We start from the raw sequence: 24042 nt of genomic DNA, 5'->3' as shown, positions 1-24042 counted from the left end.
CAAGGTAGGATGGATCCCCCACTCACGTTCCCCAGGAATCTGTTTCTAGGTAATTTCTCTCCAGTCCTCTGCCATCCGGGCCATCACCTCACCCTCGGATTAACATGTGCGCCCCTCCCAGGGACCTATGCCTCTCGTCTCATTCCCTCCTTCCATTCTCCATGTTCACTTGATCTCATCCCCTCTACCTTCCATGGCTTCCACTGTCCTCAGGTTCAAGAACAAATATGGCCTGCCTTCCAGCCTGGCGTGGTCCCTAAGGAAATCTGTGCTTTCTTTGACAGGCTCCTTTCCGCCTCCAAGTCTTAAGACTCACTCATCCTCCAGGGATCCCCACAGCACGCCCCAGGAGGTGCCCCTCACGTCCTTCCTCCCCTGCCCATTCTGGCTCTAGCCCCCTGCATATACAGCGCCTGGCTCGTAGTTAGTGCTTAATATTTGGCAACAAGGAAAAAACCCACAACCTCCTCATGCCGGGGTATATAACTTACCAGGTTTTTAAAAACATGGCCTGTGGGAGGACAGTCCCCCTCTTTCTACAGGCTCAGATGCTCTCCTCTTCTGGGGACACCACCCCCTCTACCAGCCTACTTCCCCAACACTTCCTTACTCAGCCCGGCTCTTCCTGAAAGGTGGCAGCATGACGCTGGGCAGGCACAGGGACGTCTGCAGGCCCTGCCCCCCACCCCATCAGCCCCAGCGGCTGGAACCACTAATGACTGTCTGAGGGCAGGTGAGAGAGGAAAGAGGTTGGTGGGGGTAGAGAGCTGGAGCTGCAGGGGATGGGGTCTCCCCAGAAATGGAGACATGGTCAGGCTTGGGGTTGGCGAGCAGGGAAAGGGCCTTTGCATTCGTGTCTGTACTGTTCACGGTGGGTCACTGTGCACGCACACACATACATGCACACGTGCGTGCATACATGTACACATGCATATACACACATACATGCACACGTGCATGAACACACATACATGCACACGCACACACACACACACACACTTGCCGCTCTAGACCAGCTGCCCTTAGCCTTCTGTACACACAGCAAATTCCCCAACAGGTCTGCCCACCGTGCTCCCACCCACTTTGACCCGAGCCCTACACTGGGTCCCTGACCCTCTGGCCTGTCTCGAGCTCCTGCTGCAACCCTGGGCTCTGGGCAGGTGAGAGCAGACTGTCACTAGGCTCTGAGGCATCAGAGACCCACTCACACAGCACAGAGCTGCAGCCAGAGGCGGACGTCCAGCTCGCCGGTAACCAACTCCCTGCGGGTCCAGTCCTGCACCTACACAAGGGGCTTCAACATGCCTCTCCACACATCTGTCCCCACTCCCCTGCGAGGTTACTGGATGGCTGCGGATGTACGCTCAGCCCTGTCTCTGGCCTCCCCCTCCCGAAGGCCAAAGGCGAGACCCGCTCTCAGAGGTATGTGGAAGGGAAAGAGACTCTCCCTCAGAGCCCACCCTGAATGGGACCTTCCAAGGCTCATCACCCCGGGGAAGAGCTGGGTGAGGGCACCTGATCTCCAGATGATCCCTCCGTCCGCAGCCACCCCCTCCCTGGCTCTCACCTCTAGCTGGACCTCAAGCCCTCCTGGAAGCATCCAAGGGCCGAAGGATGGTGCCCACCCCACCCAGCTGGCTCAGAGACCTGTGACCTCAGGGGGATGCAGGGAAACACTGAGTGTCACTTCCAGCTGCACCCACCCTCTGCCACTGCCCGGCGGCCTGGGGACCGGAGTCCGTCCCTACTTCCCAGGGGCAGCAGGCCCAGTGTGGTGTGGCCCCTCCGTCGGCAGCGGCTGCAGAGTTGACTGCTGAGCCCTCGCACCGTAGTTGGCAAGTCTAGAACCACCGGATCCCATTACCTCACCAGTGTGAGTTCTACCATTGCCAAAAACGGTGGGAGGCAAATGGCAGTGGTGGGCCCGGGACCTGGAGAGGTCGCGGCCTGTGCTGAGGAAGAGACAGGGGTTGTTAGCATGGTCCCGAGGGTCCAGGCAGGAGGCGTCCTCCCCAGACAGGACAAGGTCACTATGGCGTCCTGTTGGCTGCCCTGGTGTGGGAGCCCAGCCCCTCCTTAGCTCTTCCCTCTCCTCAGTCCTTTCTTAGTCCCATTGTGCAGGGATGGAGGAGACACCCAGGGGGCAGCTATCAGGACCCAGCCCAGACCCAGGCCCAGGGGACTGCACCCACCCACTCTCAGGGAGCTCTAGAGGGCACTTGCACTTCAGGCCACCAGCAGGGACTGGGCACACCTCTAAAGCAGGGAGTCCTCTGCCCGGCACCAGGGAAGAGATAGCTGAGGTGGGCCGTTCTCTGCTAGTTAGCAAGCACTGCCTGTCACGCCCCACTTGATCCAGGGAGACCCCTCCTGTCATTCCCCACAGCCTAAGTCATTCCCCACAGCCTAATGCTCACCAGCTGCCCCGCCTCTTGGGGAAGAAGGGGAGTTTCTGCACCTAATACTCTCCCCCTCAAGCCCCAAAGAAGCCAACCACTCCGCTCACTGTGGTCTCTTCCCTGAGGACAGAGGGCGAACACCAGGCTGGCGCCTTCCACCCACGACCAGCACAGGTGGTCCTAAGCCCACTGACGTCACTCATCTCGGCCAGTCAATGGCAGAAAAGGGCCGAGTATCATGTGCACACTGCATTCTCCTGAGCACCATATAGACCCACACGGGCCCCACCCATCCGCACACCCTTGGAAGGTTGGCTGCCATCTGATTTCCCCAAGTGGCACCTCCCCTGGCCTCCAGGTAACTTACCTAAGGACAGCACACTTGTGTCCACATCCCTCAGCCAGGGTCAGGTCCTTTCAGGTGCTAAGGCCCTCTAAGGTCACCTTTAGCCAGCGGGCCCTCCACACCCTGGAAGGATCTAGTTGTTCTAAAGCGACTGGGTATTAAGACCAGATCACACGTGGGCCCATTTCTAAACCAGCAGCCTGAGCTGGAGAGGCAGCTGCCTGGGAGGCTGACGCCATCCCACGGGGCTGTGGCCCTCAGCGGAGTGGGGACAGCAGTCACCCTGTTCCTGCCCTTTGGGGTGAAGCGAGGGAAGAGGAGAGATGCAGAGAAACCCGGGCCATCCTCAGGGTCCCTCACTCAGGGTCGATTCCCCCCCCACTAGGTGGGGCAGTTGTGGTCGCCCAGTGGGGCCAGGGGCCTGGGTGTCCAGGCGCCTCTGCTGGTGATAGATTTCCGGTCAAGGTCACAGAACTGAAAAAGGGTGAGACCATGGGGTGGGCGGGCCTATGTGGGGACACCACAGGAATGGACTCTTGTCCCAGGGTATTCCCAGGGGGCCAGTGACTTGGCCAGGGAGCTCCTCCCATCCCCAGTGGGGGTGGGGAGAAAGAGAGAGAGAGAGAGAGAGAGAGAGAGAGAGAGAGAGAGAGAGTCTGTGTGTGGTGCGAAGGGTTCCACCCCTTCTCCTACCCTCAGGGCAGCCTGGGGCGCTGGGTGGGGCCGGCGCCATGAGAGGGGCCCCTCTCGGGCCACACCAACCGGCTTCGTTGGCAGCACCAAGCAGCCCCCACCAGGGATCAATGGAGCCGGATCGTATTTCGAAGAGCCAGGGCCGGGACCAGGATAATGGCTGGGATTGAATAAGCAAATGGAGTGGTGGGGGAGGGGCGGGAGTCTGGCAAATCCACCTCCCACAGTCCCTCCAGAGGCTGCCATCTCCAGAAGCCCCAAGCACCCCAACAAGCAAGGGGCCCTGCATGGGGGATGCAGGAACCTCAGAGTGACTGCTCTTGAAAAACACCAAAAATCAGAGCGACGTGCTTCCCAGAGACCTTTCCACTCTGACAAGAAAATGCTTTCAGCTGCAGCAGGAGAGACTGCAGTCAGACTGCAGAAACCCCTGTGGGCCACAGGGCATTGGATGGAATAGACACCTCCCACAGCGAGAGGTGCCTGTGGAGTGGGTACAAACATTTGTTGATTTCTCCTGGGAGACCTGCAAAGGAGGACTCAGGCCCCAGTTGGCAGGGTGGTGAGGCAGAGAGTCTGGAGGGGATGGGAGGCAAAGAAGGCCTTCTCCCATCCCAACTGCTGGGAACCTGAGGTCGGGACGAGAGCCGGCTGTGGGAGTCCCAGCCAGGGGTCGTCACTATTGTGGGTGAACTCATCACCCCGGCCAGGAGCTGGGCCCCCAGGGCAGCCGGGCAAGGAGGCTGGAGGCCCAGACTGGTTCCTCTACACCCCCAACCAGCACCTGCTACTCAGGGCTCAGCAAAGGCGCCCACCTGGGCAGGTGTGAGGAGCAGCAGCAAAGCCACAGGAAGAAGTGGAGCCCAGCTGCAGACCACCCAGGGTCTGAGGGGCAGCTGCTCTCTCCTCCAGCTGGAAGGCCCCCCTTCCCTGTAGGCAGGAAGGTACAGAAATGGGGCCAGACATTGCAGAAGTTCCAAGGAAGCTTTAGAAACTGACAGGCCCTGGGGCCTTCCAAGCCCCTTTGTGCCATCTGTGACCATGCCACCCACAGGAGACACTCTGATCCAGGCCGTGGACTCCCTTCTTCCATTGCCCCCTGGAGCCTGGAGGGAAGTTCTCAGGGAGCTCAGCCATTTCAGCCATTTTAGGAGAACAGGGCTGGAGCAGAGACAGAATGAGCACAGCCAGCCAGGCCCTGTGGAGGGACCAGGCCATCAAAGGGGAGACAGGCATCTACGGGGGACTATGGGGGCCTCCTCCCCAACGGGCACATTGCAAACAGGCAGAGAGAACTGTCCTGACCCGTGCGAGCATCCGCAGGGCTCTGGGCAGGAGGGCTTGTCAGCCCAGCTGGGTGGCCACAGCCTCAGCCACACACAGAAGCAGCAGCATCAGAGAGTGGGACCGTGACTGCAGGCCTGACAGCTCCTGGCGGCTCAGTGTCCCAGGCCAGTCAGCCGGCCTCTTGCTGACCGCTGGTCACCAGGGCGTTAGGCTGGCCAAGCTGTCCCTGGCTGGGTCAGGCCTAAGCCTCAATCTCTGCTCTCTGGGGCGTCCTTGGGAGGCCAAGCGTGAATTTAGGCTCAGGGCTCAGATGTCTCGAAGCCCTGGGGGGTGAGGAGCCACAGCACAAATCCCACCGTTGGGGCTGACCCCCCCCCCCCCCCCCGCACACACACTTGTGGCTGGTGACTGAAGAGCCACACTGGCCCAGCTCTACCACTCACTGACTGACTTGCTCAATCAGAGCCTCAGTTTCCCCATCTATAAGATGACAAAAAAAATTCCACACCCACAGGGCTGTGGTGTGGATCAATGCGATGACATTTGTCACGATACCTGATACACCGATGGACAGCAAAGTTTCAATAATAGCCCCAATTCAGGGATCCAGGGAACGACGTATCAGTGTGGTATGTGAAAGCGACCACTGGCTCCTGCCCTAGAACCTTCCAGAGGCAGGGCCGGAACCACATACTCTGATTCTCCAGGCCCACCAAGGACCCCATTCTCAGTGCTGTCCAGACGACCACTCCAGAGCGAGCTCTGCCAGAGGGACAACAGCCCCAGGATCACCCAGCCTGACCTCAGGGGCACCCCCAATGCCAGGAGCCACCTCCCTCAGCTCCTTCAGCAGAAGGCCAGGCCCTGTGTTGCCAGCCAAGGCCTCACCCCAAGGGTGTGTTGGGAGAGCCGAGCAGGGCCTTTCTGACCCATGACACCAGCCAGGCTGGCCCTACAGATGGCGACCCCCCCACCCCTGCCGCAGGCGGCCCCATCTGCTGGCCCAGCTCAGATTGCGGGGCTTCCAGCTCTGCTGTGGCCCCAGGCAGTGTAAGGCGATCTGGCTGCCCACGGGGCTGCGCCCTCACAGCCGCTGAGCCAGATGGGCCTGGGAGCCAGTGAGGAGCCGGTGGGGCCCGGACGCAAGACACAGGGGAGGTGAACGTGGCTGCAGCGCCCGCTTTTCCCATATTGGCACTGCACATGATTGCTCAGAGCGGAGAGACACAAGCAAAAATGTGCTAGTGCCAAAATCGGCCAAGCAGATGGTAGTGGTGCTTGCCCCCCAGGAAACGCTGGAGGAGCTCTCGGCATCCCTGCACCCCTGCGAGCCGCCCGTTCCCGACGTCCAGGCCCACTGCAGGGCTAGAGGGGGCGAGCTGCTCCTGAGACACTCGCGGATCTGTCTCTGCTCTGTTTATGGCCCTTCGGTAATTCACTGACCGAGACTGTTCACAGTGAATTCTACCAGTGCCATACACAGAACAGGAGTCGCGCTCTCCGGCCTTCGGACCCTGCAAAGAGACTCCTGCCTGCGTCCCGGCAGCCCTCCTCACCCCTCCCCTTCACAAGCTCGACATGCCTCTCACAGCCACAGACGACCTTCGAGGAGGAGACAGTGACCGTGGGGGAGAAAGGCTGAACTCCTTGCTTTGGAGAGGGTGGGGGAAGATGTCCATATACGGTGTTTCTGGCCTCATCCTGAAGGCCCACCACAGGCCCTCCACCCTCACCCCGTCTTGCTCAGGCTGGGGAGGGAGTAAATCCAGCTCAGAGTAGCGAGCAGCTGGCCAGATCTTCCTCTCTGCCCATCATGCCAGGCCCCAAAGGGGCCGTGACCAGTAGGAAATGCTGGGTGCCTCTCCTGGCCTCTGAGCAGACACCAGCAGCCCTGATCCAAGATGCCTTGCTCTCCATCCTCCTCCGTCCCCCAGCCAGCCCTGTGGCAGAAACAGAGCCCCAGGGGGGCAAATCAAACCTGCTGCTCTCCAGACTCCCATCCCAAAGCAGACCAGGCTGTGAACGGCCCAGGCTGGGCATCTCCACCACAGGCCCACCGCCAGGACAGGAGGGCAGGTGAGCAGGAAGGCCCACGGCCAAGGAGGCAGCGTAGAGGGAGCGGACGCCCGGCTGCTATCCAGCCAGGGGAGCGGCTGTGGCCGGCTCTGAGGGGACTGCAGAGGAAAGCAGAGGCAGGGAGGGGCCGGGAAAGGTTGCATCAGTGGTTGCCAGAGCGGCTGCCTCGGGAGAAGTCACTGTGGCTCCTGCCTCTGGTGCCAAGCGCCCTGGGGAAGGAAGGAAGGAGAGGAAGAGAGAGTGGGAGGGAGAGGGTCGGTCTCGGGGGAGCTGGCGTCCAGGGCAGGAGGGCTGGTGACTCTAAAGAGCAGCAGTCTCGCCCTACTCTAGGCCAACGGGGGGAGGAGGCAGAGGGTGGCTAGAAAAGCACCCTGAAAGGATCAGAGAGCCCCCCCCCAGGCGCAGACATTATGAAAACCCTTTGGCGATGCTTCTCTCTGCTGCTCCAGCACCTGTCAAATCCACACCCCACTCTGCTGTCATCACAAGTGCCCACATGGCCCAAACCACTGCTCAATGCACCACCTTCCCCGCAAACCCCCCAGGGTCTCCTGTCCTGCTTCAGTACACGCCCACTGCTAGGCTCTGGTCTTCCAGAGGCCAACCCAGCACGGTCAATCCCTGGCCTTCTGCCTCAGTTTCCCCCACTACAAAGGAAAGAAGGGATACGGTATCTCCCAGTCTGGGTGGTGGGAGCGTTAGCAGACTGTAGGTCCAGTGGAGGTAGTTAGACATCCGCAGAGCTCAGGCTGTAACCCTCAGACTTATCCAAGGGATCGTTGAAATGCAGATTTATGGGCCCACCCCAAAATCTGCATTTCAATAGGTACCCAGGCAATTCTGCTCTGGGGACGAAGATCCTCCTTGAGAAACGTCTGGGAAGTCTTCCCAAAGCCACCACTCTCAGCACTGGGACGTCTCACTGGGATATAAGCACAACCCTAAATTTCTTTTTCTTTTTAGGGGGCGGGGGAGCAACATGGCACTAGCCTGGCAACACGCACCCAAGGAGCAGAGGGGTGCCTGAGAACAGAGGCCTGTAGTTACACATTCTGCTCTTCCCAGTCCTGGAAATCAAAGGGACCACAGGTAAAGAGCCCTGAGAAGGCGCCAGGGGCTTGGGTTTGGGTGCTCCTTCTGACTAATCGTGGCATCTCTGTTAGAACACTTGGTCTCTATTTTCCTCATCTTAGCAATTGATTTGGGAGGGTGCGCAGAGAATAGCTTACAAGGCCAAATCCCCTTCCAGCCTCCAGTACTCCTCTCAAAGCTGGGCGAGGCTCCTCCCTCCCCTGCGCCTGCCTCACCCCTGCGAACGCGAATGCGGCAGGACCCGGTGCCGCAGTGCCAGGGCGGCGCCATACCCGCCGCGCCGGCCAGGGTTCGCTCCAGAACCCTGCAGCACCTCTTCGATCTCCGTTAGTGTGGCTCGGCCCTGGGCCTTACGGAAGCTGGGACTCCCGGCTCTCCCAAACTGAGGGGCAAGGGGAGCTGGGAGGGCATAAGCAGCAAAAGCCTCATTTGAAAGGTCAAAATGGAAAAATGAGGCCTAGGGTTCAAGGCGAGTCTTCAGAGCAACCTCCTCTGTCTGCTCTGGTGGGGGCGGGGGGCATGGCCCTGACCTTGAGATCCAAAGGTACAAAAATCCACTTCTGGGAGTGGGAAGACGACGATAAGGACCCAGAGCAGGTCCCTGTCCCCCACGCCGATGGGAGCGAGCTCCAAGCAAAGAAAAGAACACGGGAACTGGTGCGCGCTACAGAAGACAGGACCTGCAGGGCAGGAGGGGAGGCTGCTGACAGTGCCACCAAAGGATCCAGAGTACTGGAGGGTCTCACGCTGTGTGTGTGTGTATCCTACACGCCCTACAGGGTCTCTGCTGACGCCCCTTCTAAACTTCGCTAGGACCACCTTCAGACACCTCTGAGTCACGCTTCCTGTTTCCCTCCCTCCGCGCAGGCACTCAGGCACACGGGGCAGGTCCTGTGCGTGCTCCCTTCCAGGGCTGGGGTAGGGGGGTCTCTAGAGGTGGGTCACTAGGACATGAGGCTGTAGTACTTTGAGATCCACGGTCTATCACCATCACGGGCCCCAGGCTCTCCATTTGACATCTACACAACGATTCCGGGGTCTAGGATTCGAATTGCGCCACCCACGGCCGGCAGGGTCCTGGTTCCTCTGGCATCCTTCGAATGTCCCCGAAGACCAAGGGGCTGGAGGCTGGGGTTGGTTGGGGCCCTCAGACCTGCCCTGGGCGCAGAGCCTGAAGCTCTGTCTCCCCATGAGGTCCCAGGGGAGGGGCCCAAAGCTGTTTTTGACAAGGTCACCAGCACACCCACCATTAATACGGTAACTGGATCTGTGTGGGCTCACGACAAGAGCCACTGGGCCCCGTTAACCCGCCTCTTCGGGGGACAAAAATGAACGAAATCCTCACAAGTGAGAATGGTACCCGGAATTTTTTTCTTCTTTGCATAAGGCGCGCCCCTCCTTTCCCCTCCCAGGAGCAGGGTCAGGGCCTCGAGTGCATAAAAGGGCGGCCATGAGCCGTAAAGAAACAAGCCGCGGAGGCTGTAGCTGGGCGGCCAGGATTTGAGCCAAGAGCCTGGCGGGGAATGCGCTGGCTCGTCGCGGCTGAGAGCTGGGCGTGGGGCCACCTTCGAGTGCGCTCAGTCCACGGTCAGGACAGATTTCTTGGAAGGCTCAGCCTCGGCTCGTGCCGACCTGGTGCCCGTCGGACTCACTGAGGGACGGGCAGAGTGTGGTGCACACCTGGTGGAGCCCAGTGACACCGCCAGAGGACCAAGGGTGTAGCGCAGACATCCGCCACCTGGCCTCCAGGAGGAAAATCGGGCTTTTAATCCTCAAGAGATTTGCGAAGCCCGGCAGAACGCAGGGATCTCGGTCCTCACCTAACCGATGGGGGTGGGGAGGTTGATTAGGACACCACCGGCTCCCGGCTCCTAATCGCTCTGAGCCAGTATTAGCGCCCCCAACCCCCGGCGGGTGCGTCTGTCTATTCGCAGTGTAGGGATGCCAGGGGCTGGGGGAAGGGAAAGCGAATGGCTCAGCCTGGAGGGCTCCGCGGAATCAAGTGATTCCTGACGCCCGGGCGGCACCCTCACAGCCCAGTTCCTAGGATGTGCGCACCAGTGAGGCGCCGGAGGCGCGCCGTCCAGCCGCCGACCCCAGGGGGACACGGTACTCGCTGGCGCTAACAGGGATAGTGGGGGCGCTCCCAGGATCTAGTATGGGTGGCGCCGAAGCGGAGAAGATCTGGGGGTCTGAGAGCTGCTTCCCCCCTCTCCCGCCCCGAGACTGGGCGGGGTTGCCCGGGGGCCACAGACGCGGTAACGACCTGCGGTGAAGCCATGAGAGGGGTCTTGAGATATCAGCTAGCTCTTCAAGCAGGAACTCTGCCCACCCCAAGTCGCCGCCTGCCTCGCAGACTTGCGCTTCCCCCTGAGCCCACCAGGGCGGCGAAACGCCGGCGCGACCCCCGCTCGATTCTCCAGGGAGATGCTAGGGCCCACGCCGCATCTCACCAAACACAATCCGCACTCAAACCGCGCTGCGGCCCGGGGCACAGCCCTGGGGGGCCCAGGACCTCAGGCCTCGTGGGCGCCTCCGCCAGAAGGCGCGGGAGAGCGGGGAGGCTGCACTGCCGCGTCATCCCCGAAGGCCGGTCGCGCCGGGTATCCGCCCGCCCGCAACTCTGGTTCTAGCACGGCTTGCCCGGGGCACCCGCCTCCACCTTCTCTTCCCTGCTCGGCGCTGGCTTGACCCGGCCCTGCCCCGGACACTCACCTGCGCCGGCTCGGGGCTGGGCGCACTGCCGCCTCCCAGCTCCGCGCGAAGTCCACACGGGAGAAACAAGGCAAAAAGGGCCCTGGTTCGGAGGGGGCCGGATGGACGGAACCTGAGTCGTCCCGGGGCCAGGGAGAGGGCGGCGCCCTGAACCTCCACAGCGCGACGCGGGAGGAGGCGGCGCCCGAGCACTGAGCCCAGCGGGGGAACAAAGAGGAGCCGGGATGGGGCCGCGCGCTTCCTGGGTGTCGGGTGACAGGTTTGCTGGAGGAGGCCCCTGCTCCGCCACCTGAGGAGGAGCCATCTCCGCCCGGCAGGCGGGGTAGGGCAGGAGAGGCAAGGGGCCCGGAGCCCGAGGAACAGGGTGCGCGAGGCACCCCGGACGGCGCGGCCGGAGAGAGGCCCATGGGTTCCGGCGCAGAGGTGCAGTCTCGACGGAATGCAGGGATAATGACTCTGGGAGGGTTTACCGCCCCTGAGCCCCGCCCGCCCCCCGTGCCCCGCCATTGGCTCAGGTGCTGAGAAGCGGGGGAGGGGCAGGGGGCGGGTCCGGGATGATTCACCTTGAATGTGGCTCTGGTTGGTGCTCCGCGCAGGACACGCCCGGCTGGGACTGCGGAGACGCTGGGAGCCCCGCCTGCTCGCCCTACCCCTCCTGGTCCGGTCCCAAGGGGTCTCGCGGACCGCGCCGTGTCCCTGCCTCCTGCCCTCAGGCTAGGGTGCCGCTGGCCGAGGTGCGCCCCGACGCCCTGCCATCCCACCGCCCTCCAAGCCGGGAGCTAGCTGAGGTGTGTGTAGCGCAGCGTGCTTGGAAATCTGACCCTGGGCTGGGGGAGGGGAAGTGCATTTGGAGCTGGGACGCATTATGGGGCCACTGGACGGATCTCCGCAGTGCTCCCCGCAGAAAGGTGCACAAGGCTGAGTTGTCTCAGTGTGCCAACGCGGACGCAGGAGCTCAGGGCTGGAGTGGGGACGAGGGGTCCCCGCCACGTCCTCATCCACCTACGCTCGCCTAGCTTTGCGGCCTCACAGGTGTCTGGCCACTGCCGCCGCCGGGAACAAAGGCTGCCTGTCCGGGAAGGGAGAGGGGGAGGGGAACCGCCCCCAGACCCGTTCCCATCCCCCGTTTTTCCCCCCACTGCGGCTGTGGCTCCCCCGGGAGGGGGCGGGGCGGGCCAAGGCTGGGGCGCGGACGTGGATTAGATCCTTCTCAGCGGTCCTTAGCTGCGATACCACCCGGAGCATTCCGAGGGGCGGGGCACGGTCTAGGAGACACCCAGGCTGTCAGCATCGAGGTGGCCTCTTCCTCCTTCCCCAGCATCCTAGGCACCAGAGCGCCCCCCGCCCCCTGCTGCTTTGGGCGCCCTTCCCAGTCCCAGCCCCGCCTGGCCGCCCCAGACGGCAACACGGTTCAAAACCAGATTAAAATAAAACGTTAATCCGTCCTCCTCCCTTTTAGCTCCTAATTCTCCCTACCGACCCCTGTAGGTCTGGCTGCTGAGAAGCCCCTAAAAAGGAGGATGCTTAACCGATGCCCCCGCCAAACCTAAAAGCCTCGTGTATTAAGATTGAAGACCGTTAGCACCCTGTCCTGGGCTGAAGCGAAGGAAGGGAGTAGGCAGTGATGATTGGGGGTGGGGATCTATAGTTCTCGCGTCCCCCGCCCCTGCCGAGCCGAAACCCGTGGAGAATGATGGTGCGGATATGAACTCTTCAATAGGTCGGATTCCTAGGCGGGCCTGCTCCATCCCTGGATGTTGCAGCCAGAGGAGGCTAGACCCTCAGCCCCGGAGAGCTGGCTGGGCGAGTCGCGGGGCGTCGGGGTCCCTCTCAGCGCAGCCAGATATGGGGCGCAGTGCGCCAGGACCCCGACTGGGGAGACCCTGAGCAAAGCACGAGGCGCAACAGGCCGAAGGAGTGGTGGTAATGGGGGTTTCACATTAACCCTCCCCGGCCCGCACGCATCCCTCGCCCAGCCAGCTCGCCCTCAACTTCCCTGGCTGCATCCCCACACATGCCCTACCTGGTCCCCGAGGGTGGTAGGATGCTGGGTGGTAGGGGCGCAGTGCACCGGGGACTGCAAAGCTGCGAGTGGCCCCCGCGGCCTGCCGCGCCCCCTTTATAGCGCGCGCCCCGCCCCCCGCGGCCGGCGCGCCCCGCCCGGGTCCATTCACCTGCTGTTGAGAACCAGACACCGCACAGCGCAAAGCGAGCCACCGGGCCGCACGGTCCGGCCGTCGGTGCTGGCGGGGCGGGGGCGCCGCCGAGGCAGATCCGGTTTCCACCTTTTCTTAAATGCGCTGCTGAAAGTCGAGACGGCCTCGGGAGCCAGCGTTGCTTTCTTCCCCCGTGGCTCCGCGCGCACCCCGACGCCCCCAATCCCACTCCGGGAGGGGTCGCGAAACTGCACCCGCAAAAGCCTCATACATATTTTAGGGAGCAGGCCCGGCCGGTAACCCGAGCTGGACTCGAATGGTGAGGGGCCGGCCCCCGGGGACCCGATATCCCAGATCCCTTTCGGCTCCAGGCCCAACCGGAGGGGGGGGACGGGGGGGGGGAGGAGGTGGCGAGGGACGACCTAAGGTACTCATTTTGCTGCCCTGTCCTGCACCCCCTACGTCCGCCTGTATCCTGCCCTTCCTCCGCGGGTCGCGGGTCTGTCTGTCCCTCAGACGCATCCTTGCTCCCCCTAAAGAGACCCTTTCCGCTTCATCACCAACATCCACTCTGCCCGGAGTCTGGCGTCGCGACGCATAGTTTGGGGTTCGTCGACCCGCGGGTCAGGCTTAGGAAAGATCCCTAAACCTTTAGGAAGGACCGCCTTGCCTGCTCCAACCTAGAAGATTCAGAGCCCCTCGTTCGGTCCCCGGACATGGCTACTGTTTCTCGGCTTGCCTCTCTGGCCATCTTAGTTCTTTCCCGCCCCCTGCCCCTAACTCTCCACTGCAGTGGTCATTATCCTGAAGGTGGACGAAGAGGTCGTCAACCCTTGGTCTACCTTCCCTTCCCATTTCACGCAGCAGGGCTGAGGGGAGGGGTGTCTGGGTTGCAGACTCCCGCACCCCACAGATCAGCCCCAGCGGCTTTGCTCTGGCTGCTTGGGGCCCCGCGCTGACCCCGGCTCTCGGCCTCACCACGGCGATAACTAACATTCCCCAGTGAGACAGAGCTCGGGGTTCGGGTCCTCCTGTGCTCAAATTACCAGTTGCTTTGCGCTCTCCAGCGATTCACTTCACCTCTCAGAGCCTCGGTTTCCCCCTTTATAAAATGGGTAGAATGGCTCCCATCTCTCAGGAGGATAAAGAAGAAGCATACTCGTGACCCATAGTTCTCTGCAAACCAGAGACCCTGCGTTCTCACTGCGACGGACCCTGTACCCCCGCCCACGTGACGCCTTCCTGGTGCCCGCCCCCCGCCACCGTATTTCTGGCCCCTGTGCTGACCCTCGAGGTCTCGCCCCCGCCACTCCACCCCACGCCCCGCCGCGACCATGTGCTGGGGGCTCAGGGCTGCTGGGGGAGCCGCAGCACTGTCTTTCGATCTTGGTCCAGGCCACAGCCCCCGACTTTTTGCGAAAAACGGCGTGTTTGTGCGCCTGTGCGTTTTTCTTCCAGCGGCACGGTCTCTGTACCCTTCTCAAAGGACTGGGAATCCGGAGATTGGGCTCCAGCTGCGGGGGGGGCCGGGAGTGTAGGGAACGAGGGGGCAAAGAACGAAAAAAAAACAGGGACACAAATGAAAGGCCATCCTGTCCCAGGAATCTACCCAGCTCTTAAAAAGGGTGGGGAAAATACATGTGGCCGTTATATATCCTGGAAAAATATCCCGGACGTTAAGTGGAAAACGCAAAGAACAGACACACGGGCTTCTGTTTGTATATAAAAATGTAAAGGGGGTTGTCTAGGTGTCAGTATTTTTATGCGCAGAAGGTCTCCCATCGGAGACCCTAGACGCAGCAAACAGAGGTGGCTTCCATGTAGGAGAACTGGGGGCGCGGGGGGGGGAGGGGGGGCGGCGGGGGGCAGAAAGCAGAAAACTTTCTTTTGTTGGATGTCTTTTTGGACGGTTTGAAGTGTACGTGTTTACCATATGCTTGTATTACATTTTCAATTAAAAAAAAAACTGCAGGAATTGGTTTTTTAAAAAATCTGATTCGGGTTGCTGAAGGCTGGAGGAGTCGAATCAGAGAGGATGACGCAGCCCGAGCCCGACAGACGGCGAGTACGGCGAGGAGGGCTGGTAACCCGAGCTGGACTCGAATGGTGAGGGGTGCGCCCCGGGATTCTCGGCTCCGGGCCGGCGCACGTCCAGAACTCGTGCTCAGAGCGTGGGCAACCGAGCAGAGACGCAAGCGTGCACGGCCGGTGCGTTTTTGTAGCATTGTCCCTTACCTTCCCCCACCAGGTGACACTTTGACTGAGTTTAGTCCAGGCGGCAGCTGAGGCTTGAGTGCCCACCCCAGAGGTATCCGTGACCCGAGTCAGTGGAGAAGGCGGCTGGCGGGGACAGGGAACCGAGCACTGGTTGGGGGCTCAGGGTGTGAGATTGAGTCCAGCCGCCGTTTCCTCCAATGCAGGATAAACTGAGAACACCCGCCGTGCCTCCTTCTAGAGGATGTGGGACGAAAGCGGGCGCGTGGTCCCTGGAGAGGAGCCTGCCGGACAGTGCTCCGCCGAGACCCTTCCAGGGCTAGAAACCTCGCTTCTCCATCCCCACCTGGTAGGGCCCGGCGCGCGGACTCTGACCCTCCGTTTCCACTGCACCCTGACGTGGAGCCAGCCTACGAGGCACCGCGTGCGGGCAGCCGGGGAATGGGAACACAGGTTCTAAGCAGACATCGTGTCTGCAGTTGGCGGAGGAGGCCCCCGCAGCCTTCAGCAGATTATCCAAAGGTCGGTGACCCAGATTTGGTTTTGGCCACGGGCCATGTTCACTTCCTGTGTCCACACCAGAATTTTAGCTGAATAATTCCGTTCCCAAACCAGGCAATCGCTTGTTTCTATTTTGGGATGCTTCAGAGAGTCAGGACTTAATTGTCTCAAGGTAGAATAATCTGTACTTGAAATCACTTAACACGTATTTTTGTCAGGACCCTGCCTGACCTTTCTGAGCCTCGGTTTCTTCACCTGTAAATTGGGAGCTTACCCAAGTCAGAGGACAGTTGGAGGAAATCGAACAATGAAATGGTTTGCGAGCGCTTTGGAAACAGCAAAGTGCTTATTCAGGAGACAGTTCTTTTTAGTCCTGCAGTCGCCACCCAGATTCGAGGGGGTCAAGTTGTCTGCCTTTCTTGGATGAGGGCGCGCACCTCCTGCACCGGCGTGGAACGGTCTTTTCCTTGCTCTCAGGCAGCTGTGAATAAGGACATGCGTTCGGTTCAGGGACGTCGTGTCCCTTCCTCCCTCGCTCCCAGCGAGTGGCGTCCTCCGCGGCGCAGCCCCTTGCGCCAGTAAGCACTTCTCAGCAGGCGCGTCCTCCGAGCGCTGTGCCCTGCAGGCCCCGGGCTTGGGTTCCTCTCAGCCTCCATGTCTCCGCTAGTGTCCTCTCTTGCTGTCGGCCTTGGGTCCTCATTCCCCTTCGACCCTCCCAGAGCTATAGGGTTTGTCTAATCCAACTCTGTTTTCCCCAGGAGGGATCAGGGGACCCCCTCCTAGGTCCCGAACTGGAGCCAGAGCAGACAGCAGAGCCCAGTTCTGGATGCCTGCCTGGGGTTTCTTCCATTGGGCTGAGTCTGCGGGTCCAGACAGAACTCTTGGAGGAGGGAGTTAAAAAAAAAAAAATGCTAAGCCCAGGAGTGGGGCCCCGCTGGAGTGGGGTCCAAGGAACTTCAGGCCTCAGAACTGCCCTTGTCCTCTGGGTGGGTTCCAGTTTCTAGGTCAGTACATCTCTAGCCCAGGGTAGGAGGGCACCTCGGAAGCTGCAGAGATTTTCCTGGGGACAAACCTGAGGGGTAGGTGCAAAGCAACTGCTGGGACGCCTAGAAGGAGGGTTATCTGGGGTCCCTGGCTGTAAATTGGGAGCTGGGGCCCCATCTCCTGCCTGGGAGATGCAGGAGGTGGGGGTGGGGGAAATAGGCAGCGGAGGAGAGAGGAGAGGCTGTGGGAGGAGGAGGGCCAGAGGTTTGGATGGGGATGGAAGGACTGGGGCCATCAGGAATTCCTGACACTCTTTGATCTCTCCTGGAGTCTGCTCTTCACAAAGCTCCACCAGCATGCTCTCCTGGGCTGTGGGAACCCGCTCTGCTTGGCCCTCCTGAAAGTGATGGCAGCAAGGGAGGGACAGCCAAGGTGGTGGGGGGATGCAGCTGGCACAGAACTGGGAGCCCTGCCCTAAAGGCAGAGGGATCCCTAACGTAGGAAGCAGCCGTTAGCCTGTGTCAAGGACCGGGAGCTGCTGCGAGCACCCTGTAGTCAGCCCTCACCCCCAGCACCCTGGGGGGGGGGGGGCGGACTGAAGACATGACCTGCCAAGGCCTTTAGCATGAGTCCTGAATGAGATAAAGTCCTGGCTCCAGGAGCCACATCTGTCTTGTTCACTGCTGTATCCCTGTGCCCGACTCTTGGAAGGTGCTCCATAAATATGTGTTTGAGTGAACATGTGAGCAGAAATACAGTCACAACCAGGATTCCCCAAGTGAGAGCTATTTTGAAGAAGCGCCAGGCCTCAGAACAGGGGCCAGAATCTGCCCGGTCTCTTTCTCTCCATCATAGCTGCCTGCGCTACCTCACCCCTTTTAGCAGGGAGCAAGGTCATTCCAGGGAGCAAGGTCATTCCAAGGGAGGCCCAAATGGCTCACTATGACTCCAGGAGGCCTCCCCACTTCCCTTTTGAGGGATTCACTTCTCCCTCTATGCTTCAGGTTCCCCATCCCTTAAAGAAGAGAGAACCAGAAGGAAATGCGAGAGCTGAGTCTGCTTTTCCAAACTGATATGAAAACGCTGTTCCTTTCTTCTTTCATCCTTCATTTTTCTTGTCCCAGACACGCAGAGGAAGTCTGCTGTAGACACAGAAGTGGAGGCCGATGCATTGGGCTGGACTTGGACCAGAAGAGCCGTGCTAGAGACGAAGGTCCCACTGTGTGCTACATGGCGTGGGGGCAGGAGTCCCAGGTTGCTTCTGGAGGGTTGCATGCCCCCACTGGTTAAATTAGCATAGAGTACCCTAGGAACTGAACCGTCAAGTTCTGGAATTGTAGGCCATCAAACAGACCAGGCCTTCCAGGAGCTCACATTCTCTTTGAGACAAGAGGACAGATGCTGGGTTTTGCTCCAACTTCCGTTTTAGAGAAACCAATGCTGGCCTGAAAACTCCCCTTCCAGTAGGGTGGGGTGGGGTGGTCTGAGATCACACAGTCAGCAGGCTGAGTGAAGCCGTCCCAACAATGTTCCTCATTCTGTCATACTGACTGGCAGAGCCCCCATGGTATGTGCTTGGAAACCCCATAGGGAGGACCAGAGGAATGGGTGAGCCAGAGCTGGCTAGCTGGGCTCCCTCCTCCCCATCCCAGGGTGCTGAGAATCTGCCTTCACTTTGGACCTTCCCTGGGCTGCGGGCCTTGCGCTTCCTCCCCTCCTCTGTTTTGGAGTTGGGAGGTTGCCCCCCAGGTCCCACTTCATTGGGTCCCCCTCACAAACCCAAGCTTCAGCCTTATGCCACCTGCCCGCTGATGGGGTCTCTTTGAAGAATTGATTTCCACAAGTCCCTAAAGTGTTTCCTCGGCAGTAAATCTCCTGCCGCCCAGGCTTTCTGCCCCATAAATGATTTAGCACCTCAGCGGGGTTGGAACAGTCTTCCTGTGCCCTTGGAGGCCGGCAGCTGTGACATCACCATCCCGGCTGGTGATGGATGGTATCTTCTGCCCTAATGGGAGAAGAGTGCACAGTGCCGTCTGGGAGGGGGTCAGGCCATGGTAGTAAGTACCCATCTGGCTCCACAGACTTCTGGTTTGGGGGTCTTCCTGATGGACCAGCCAGCTAATTGCCCTCCAAGGTACCGAGAGAAAGGGCCTGAGTCTATCTCTCTGTCCCCTGCCCAGAGGGACCCAGGCTCATTTCAGAGTGGGGTTTGTCTTTCCAGTTTTTAAAGTGCTCCAGAGAGAGGAATTATATATACCAAGCGCTCTCTTTTCCTGCTATACCTACCACACTCTCACATGCACAGATACACCCTCATGGGTATGCACGCTCCTGGCTGCTTTCTCAAGAGCCTTCCCAGGAAGTTCATCATTGTGTCCCACCTAAATCTTTCCTGCTACCAATGAAGGCCATTTTTCTCTGAATCCATATGGAACCAACAGAGAGCAGCTGGTTATTATCGGCCATATGCTAACCCTGCAAGCGTACACGGTGAAGAATGACAGGGTTTTGGTCCCTCCCTCCCATCGTCTTTCTTGTAAACTTCAATGACCCCCGTCCTCTCAGGTCCACCAGCCGTTGGAGGAAAAGACACAATTTTTCTCCATCCGCATCCGTAGGTTCCGGACGTCTTCAGGCAGAGGACAGAAACTGGAGAGGGTGGCACTTGGATGAGAGAGTAGCCTCTGCCCAGATTTGCCGTCCCGGACTCCAGCAGGCTTTGCCCTACCTTGGAGGAGGTGTAACTCGGGGTACATTTCCTGCTTCAAAATCACTTGCCCGTTGGCCTATCCTGTAGAGCGTGATAGGTGAGAACTTTTCTCTAAGATTGGTACGGGGGCAAGCACCCTGTGATTCCATCAGGATCATACACGCAGATGGTGCCAAGAAAATGGATACACGTTTTACGAAAGGAAAAAAACTGTATTAAAATCATAATACTCAATATACACCGATACCAAAAGATGAATATGAGTCATGTGTATACATGTTTTTGGCACCCCCGATATGGTAACGGAGAGCAGGACCTAAAGGAGTGGGACGTAGAATGGTAAGTTTTTGGTTTTGTTTTGTTTGGAACAACTTTGTTGAGGTAAATTTACACACACACAAATTAATCCACTTAAAGAGTACAGTTAAATGAGCTTTGACAAATAGATACGCCCATGTGACCACCACCACAATGAAGATATTAAATATGTCCATCACCCCTGAAATTGCCCTCATGCTCCTTCCAGGTCAATCTCCTTTTCCCATCACCCCACTCCTCACCCTGTCTCCAGGTCTCCTACCCCTGACAACTACTAATCAGCTTTCGATTACTGTAGTTTTGCCTTTTCTAGACTTTCGTAAAAAGATGCAGTCATGGAGAATGTAACCTTCTGAATCTGGCTGTTTTCGCTAAGCACTAATGCCTTCGAGATTCATCCAGGTTGTTGTGTGTATCAATAGCTCACTCCTTTGAGGTGCTGTGTCATATGTCATCGTATGGATGTGCTACCAGTTGCTTATCCATCCCCCAGTCAACTGACATTTGGGTTGTTCCCGATTTGGGGCTATCGCGAATAAATTCACGTACAAGTCTGTTTCTGGGATGTGTTTCCATCAGAAGCTGTGCCGGTAAATGTTGAACAACCAGCTCTCTGGGGTGGGAAGACACCCTGATTTGTAGGGTTTGATTTGTAGGGTTCCAGTTGCTCTACATCCTTGCCAGCCCTTGACATGCCAGCCTTTTTCGTTTTAGCATTCTATACAGGGTGTGTGGCTCATCTCGTGGTTTTAGTTTGTGTTTCCTTGATGACTAATGGTGCTGAGCATTTTAATGTGCTTGTGTGCCTCGATGGGTAAGTTTGGGGGAGCTGGGAAGAAGGTTACGAGGGAAATGATCTAAAGTGAAATGCCACAGGGAAGGGCTCGGGTACCTTGGAGCCACCACAGAAACCTGGGGCGTCCAGGCCAAGGATGGGCCAAGGAAGCAAGCAGCCTTGACTGAAGGCCGATAGATCCCAGTTTACAAAAGTCTCCCGTGAACACTTTCATTTGCCCCTCAGATCTCGGTGGTATAGGAAGATCTGAGGCCTTGTCGGGAGTGTGTATTTTCCAAGTTCACTCCGAGGGCGCTTGGTGGAGGAAGGTTCAGACCCAGGTCATCTCACTCCCAGCCCCTCTAAGGTGCTTTGCTGTTTGCAACGAGCTTTCACATACTTCATCTCATGGATGCTCAGGACAGCCCCATTCCACCTGTGAGGAAACTGGGAGGTTAAGTGACTTGTTCAAGTCCCACAGCCAGTGATGGGCAGGGCTGAGGCTTGAACCCTAGTTTCTTGGCTCTCTGGCTCCAGCATTCGTCCCTGAGAGGCTCATCCGACCTCGGTTCTTGTCAGGATCCAAGGAGTCCACTCTGCCCTGCTTAATTCTCCTGGGGCCACAGTGGAAGCTCACTCAAGCCACCTGCCCTAGGCCTCAGGGGTCCCAGCTAGTTCTAGCTCAGCCACATTTAGAGAACTGTTTTCTTGACATGGTTTTGACCCTCCCTGGAAGACCCCTGGACACCTTGCTTTAGATTGCCCTCAGTCTTGAGGTTAGAAGACCAAGATATTCCTCCTGAAGACTCTTACATTCCCTCCACCTTCTGTGTTCGTCATGAAAATGCAGACACAAAATGCCTTATTTGTACATGGGCTGTGTGCCCCTGTGCGTATTCTCTACCCGCAAACTCAGGCCCCCATCTCTGGTTGTCCAAGGGCTCGGGTGTTAACAGTAACCATCTGGCACATAGTAGACACTCATTAAAGGTTTGTTGAATAAGTGAATGGCATTTGTTAATGAACACAGTTTCTTTCTGGACTGTAATTAATTTAAAAGCCCAGGAGGAGGGAAATGGCATGAATTGGGTGGGTGCTTTACGCTGTGTGAAGCTAGTGTTATTATACCCACGATGGATAAGAAAAGGGAGGCTTAATGCTTTGGTCACTCAGCTAGGATGGGGTGGAGCGGGGATTCGAACTGAGTCTGTCAGTGCCATGCTGACCCTCTGTTGTCTGTGAGGAGACAGGACGTGGATATCCTGGATGGGCCCTGTGACTTCCAGTGGGCAGGGAGGGAGCCCAAGGCTGAGACTGGCCTTGGCCCCACCTGGCTGACTACTTCAGTGAATGTAGGGAAGACACTGGTCACAAAACTATGTATTTCAAACTTTTCTCTAGAGCTGTGTCTCCAAATCCAGCGTTAGCCACGACCTCAAAGAACATTGCTCTGCTCCAAAGTCTCAGGTCCAGGAGACTTGCTATCCACTTTGAAATCACACAGGCCAGCTCCAGACCTTCCAGCCTGTGCAGGCCTCGGGCAACACTCAGCAGCCATTTGCAGTTTGTGGCTTCAGCTGGCTGAGGCCACCAGAGGCCTAGATAACAGTATGATGGTTCCCTGCCACCCCCTGGGAGGGGGAGATGGTGGTCGTTGTGGGGATGGTAATGCTACTCCATTAATGTCCAACCTCCCGAAAACCACTGGGACACATTTCATTTATGTACTTATTTGTTTATTTGAGGCCTGCTTCCAGAAGGAGCAGACAATAAAAGACCGTCTGCAAAAGAGCTATTCACAGAAAAAGAAGAGCAAAACCCCCACAGAAGGAGGGGACACACACGGAACCACTAGCTAACGTAGTGGGGTACCTAAGCGTATTCCCACATGCTGACCTCAGGATCCCGGTGAGCATGGCAAGGAACAGACGAAGGGTGGCCTGGCAGTGTGTGGTGGCTTTCCCTGGGACAGCACACACTTTCCCTTCACCTGAATGTCCAGGGGACAAGGAGGAGACCAGGTCTTGGCCAGAGGCCACGTATGATTTGAGTTCATACTACATGGGATTCTCTCACATTAAGAGACACAGGTTCCAGCAAAGGTGACAGTGTGAGTCAGGTTTGGGGGCGGGACACCGAGGCCAGGTGGTTGGGCACCTGAGTGTCTCCATGTTTTCTGCTCCATGTTTCTGGTCCTCTGGTCTGCAACCCATATCTGGTATTATAACCCCTTTCGGCAGAGACCAGCTCCCAGTCTGGGAGGAATGGGGCATGCACGGGGCCGGCCTAGCCATTCAGCCCTGCTGGGTCTTCCTGGGAGCCCTCAGCAAGAAAGAACCGCAACAGCGATACCTCAGGGACGCCAAGAGGAGCCTATCATCTTTCTCTTTCCTCCACAGCCCATTCCATGGGGGATGGGGGGGGCAGGCATGGAGGCTGGTGAAAGGCCACCTGAGGCTGCCTTTCAACGAAACTATCCATGTACAAGATAGAATTACTTGTATCAAGTACACAAGACTTTTAATCCACTTGGTAATCAAACAGGGCATCACTCTGGGCTGCTATAAGCCTGAGATGACAGTGTATTTCCACCCACTTCACAGGTAGGGAAACTGAGGTGCAGGGGGGCTCAGGAGTCACCCATTCAAGCCAAGCAGGCAGTGGGGAATTCAGAGCCCTGGGCTCCACCAGCTCGCACCTTTGCCGAGGGCAAGGTGGGGACACAGCTTGCCAGCCAGGGGTGCCGCAGACACCTCTGCTATCTTCTAGCAGAGTCCCTTCTAGCGTGAATTGGGGTCTGCTAAGATTGGAGTTTTTTGGTATGCAAATACAAAAGATTTTTCCTCATCTGTGCATGCCCCTGAACTGGAGTTTCTGTCTGTAGACGCTAGGTACCTTCTCCGAGTCCCAACCCAGGCTGGCTGAAGAATGAGCAACACATTGCCCTGGGTTCCTCACTCTGCCTCCAGCCAAGACGGTTCCGAATCAGCTCTACCACCATCTCCCCGCAGGACTTACGGCTAGTCTCTTACATGTGCCTTAGTTTGTGCCTCTGTGAAAACAGGGCAACGCTAGTGGTTCCATCTGCGTCGAGTGGCTGTGCACCTCCAATAAGACAAAGGAGGGAAGAGAACTTTGCTGAGGAGAAAATGCTACACCCATGAGGAGCAGTAGCACATCCACAGTGGTGCGGTGGCACTGGACACTACAGTGGAGAGCGTTGCCCTGAGGGCCTAAAGGCCTGGCTCTGGACCCTGAGGCTCTGGCCACAGGACATGCAGCTATAAGGCAGAGTCGGAACTCCCTTCCAGCAGGGCATTCTATGGTGTTCTAAGAGACTGCCAGGTGGGGGGGGCAGGAGGGTAACCCTGGTTGCACCCCACATGCCTGGGCTCCTGGACACCCTTGGCAGAGGCTGTGCATGCTCTGGGCACTTTTACCAGGCGATCTGCTGCCACCCACCCCTTGAGGAGCCCACAGGCTCAGCCCCTCAGCCCACCCAAGCTCCTCAGTATGGTTTCTGGGAGCACAGGTTGGAATAGCACAGGGCAGGGCAGAGTGGCTTCTAATTCTGAGCTGGCACTTAGAGGAAGAGCCTTGTTTGGGGTCAGCATGTTCCTACACTGTGGCAAGGCCTGGCCCCCGCTGTGCTATGCGTGGAGACAAGGTCTGGGTATGTCACATGACTGGGAGGGCCCCTTTCTGGATGCATGAAGATGGGTGTCAGTGGCCACAGGCTGCAATTAGGTGCCTTCTGACTGGCACCTGACTTCCTC

At 58.4% G+C, this 24042-nt stretch overlaps 1 long non-coding RNA gene across 2 annotated transcripts in view; it reads left to right on the top strand.

Moving 5' to 3' along the window:
- Positions 1 to 11051: 11051 nt before the first annotated feature.
- Positions 11052 to 24042, top strand: part of LOC109458034 (uncharacterized) — a 14832-nt gene continuing 1841 nt past the window's right edge. For both annotated transcript variants that reach the window (XR_016021938.1, XR_002139136.3), the window contains exons 1-3: positions 11052 to 11396; positions 14737 to 14972; positions 17588 to 24042. The exon at positions 17588 to 24042 is cut by the window's right edge and continues 1035 nt beyond it. This is a non-coding gene — a long non-coding RNA (uncharacterized LOC109458034). The remainder of the gene's footprint in view (positions 11397 to 14736; positions 14973 to 17587) is intronic.

This window comes from Rhinolophus sinicus, chromosome 8 (genome assembly GCF_057876585.1).
Source record: "Rhinolophus sinicus isolate RSI-liver-muscle chromosome 8, RSI-T2T, whole genome shotgun sequence".
In the NCBI taxonomy this organism is placed as follows: Eukaryota; Metazoa; Chordata; class Mammalia; order Chiroptera; family Rhinolophidae; genus Rhinolophus; species Rhinolophus sinicus.
Note: the sequence above shows the minus strand (reverse complement) of the source record. Positions and strands in the feature narration are given on the sequence as shown.